The sequence below is a fragment of the Solanum verrucosum genome, unplaced genomic scaffold (assembly GCF_900185275.1).
Source record: "Solanum verrucosum unplaced genomic scaffold, falcon-dt-bn FXZP01000234.1, whole genome shotgun sequence".
In the NCBI taxonomy this organism is placed as follows: Eukaryota; Viridiplantae; Streptophyta; class Magnoliopsida; order Solanales; family Solanaceae; genus Solanum; species Solanum verrucosum.
Window position 1 is genome coordinate 911,144 of NW_026020440.1, and position 2,724 is coordinate 913,867.

The following is a 2,724-nucleotide window of genomic DNA, read 5'->3' on the forward strand; positions in this document are numbered from 1 at the left end:
CGTCCCTACCCAGATTTTAAAAATCCGAGTTTCGACCCGAATTTCATCCGACCCTACCCCTTAAAACCCTCTAAATCCTAAATTCATCCCCTATTCCAACTAAACCACCGCCCAAATCCCTAAACACTCTCCATTATTCTTTTTCCTTACCTCCTCTTCTTTCATAACTCCTCCATTAAATCCCCAACTAAGTTTTTCCTCTTTCCCAAACCAACCTTCCCTTCTCCCACACTCCACCATAAATACAACCATTCTTCTAACTCTCCATTCACCTACTACCCATTCACTCATACCTCTAAAATTTATTTATTATTCTTCTTCTTCTCACCACCACTGCCTAGCCCCTTCTTAATTTTTCTATTTTTTTTCCTTTTCTCTAGTTTTCTTTTCTTAAAAGGTTACAATGGCACCAAAAGCCAAGAATGTGACGGGTTCGAAGCGAAGTAGGAAGGGTGAAGCATTCGGGTCCAGAAATAGGGAACCAACCCAAAAATTTGGTAAAAAGGTGGCGTAACAGTATGGGTTGTCTTGGTTTGACTGTCAGAGGGAACCCAAATATATGGGGGACGAATACGTCGACGAGGTAAAGTTGCAGTCTCAATTTACGGTTATTTATAGGACTATTGTTGAGCTGGGATTGAGATTTATTTTTGATCATCCGGGTGACAGTAATATGTCCTTAGCTCATGAGTTTTATGCTAATTGGCTCACGAAAATGAAATATAAAATTGTGTCTATTAGAGGCAAGGATGTGAGATTTTCGGCTAGGATTTTGAATGAGCTGTTGGGCACCCCTAACTGTGATACCGATGACTTTAATAGATTGAAAGAGAAACCCCCGTTTAGAGATATTCGACACACATTATATGGGGTAGAGTCAACCGTTAGGTGGGGGCGTAGTAAGGATATTGGGAGGCATTTCACCCTCCACTTTGTGAATTTTAATCTGATTGCTAGGGTGTGGCTGAAAATTGTGTGTAGTGTATGGCTTCCCACAAAGCATTTGACTGAGGTGACGTGGGATAGAGTGGTGTTGGTCTATATGCTGATGAAGGGAATGCTTATTAATGTTGGGGCTATCCTGAGGCAAAATATGATAAAGTTTCGGAACAATTTGCATTGGGGTCTTGTTATGGGGGTTAATAACCCTTTTTTTGAGGGCCCAGGGTATAGAGGAGAAGGCTTTTGACTTGACTATTGCTTTTCACCCGAATTTGACGGGTAAGTTAGTTGATGGGATCCGCACTAAAGCACTAGACACATCTCATGGACATGTCTTGTATGCCCATGATGATAGTGTCATGGCAAGAATGTTTGGGATGACGGAATTGCAACTGCGAATAGGTAGCAGTCATGTTACAGATGATGAGATGGAAACCATAGCGGAGCGCTACCCCCTGACTGAGAGTGCAGCGTATTTATGCAAGACTGGTCCAGCATTCTTAGAGCCTCTGGATGATGATGAGGCCACTGCTGATGAGGCTATGGATGATGAAAAGGATGATGTTGTGAATGGGGAGGAAAATTCCTTGATGGTGTTCGATGGCGGTGACGACGAGGCCTAGAGGCTCGAGGGAGTATTCCTAACTCAATACTTTGCTTTAATTGTGCACTGAGAACAGTGCTTATTTTTAAAGTATGGAGTGGGGTAATATGTCTATGTTGTATATAGTTGTTTACTGCTTTATCGAGTCTAGTGTTAGTTTTTTAGTTAATCTTTTTTATTTTGGGTTCCTTAGCATTTGTTTTCGGTACTTTTACTGAGGATTGTCCCTTTGAAACGAGTATGACTAGTTTATTGCTTTATTGAGTCTTAGAGTCATCATAGGAGTGACAATTCCCAATGATGGATGGATGACGATCGTCTTAAGGGAAAATTAGTCACATAGAGGAGTAGGATTAAGAAACCAACCTTAGTCATTTGAAACTATGTCCGAATAAGTTAGTCAAACGTCATGGGTAGTCATAATTGGAAAAGTGCAATAGAGTGTTAACCTTGTAACAAGCATGTGTTCCTAGTTTTGACTCAAAATAAAATAAAAATGGGCTTAATTGTGTAGTGATACCGTAATGCAAGTTGAATGAGCATGTTAGTTGATATATCCTTATATGTGTCATGATGCCATTTGTGGTGAGAGTTGATTGGTTCTTGCTTAACTTGATATGTAGAACTTGTCTTGTGTGTGTTGAATTAGTAACTTGTATGACTTAGGCAATGTGATTGAGGCGTTTCTTTGAAATAGACAATGCTTGACTCTACTTGTATGCCTATCATTGAAATTATCCCTAGTGACGCCCCATTGAGCCTTTAGCCTTGTTTATTGATAAGCCACATGATAAGCCGAAACTCGTTTGTTTGATACCAAGTTCCTTTGATCCTAATAAGAGCCTTGATGCACTATGTTAAGAAAAAGGGTTGAAAATTGTTGGTTGAGATAATAAATGTGAAATGCTACATTGTGTGGAAGAAAAAAAGGATAAAAAAATATATGTTTTGGCCCTGGTCCTTAGTGACAATGTGCACCTCAACTCAATTAAGGTTGGCTATTTCAAAACTATGTTTGAAACATTGGCCCTGGTCCTATCAAGGATAATGTGGACCTTACTCGAACCTTAAAATCTAGAGTGAGGGTGCTAGTGTGAAGACATGAAAAAATATATATAATAAAGGGCAAAGATTGAGCCAGAATGAGGGGTAAATATTCATGAAGTGTGTACTAAGAG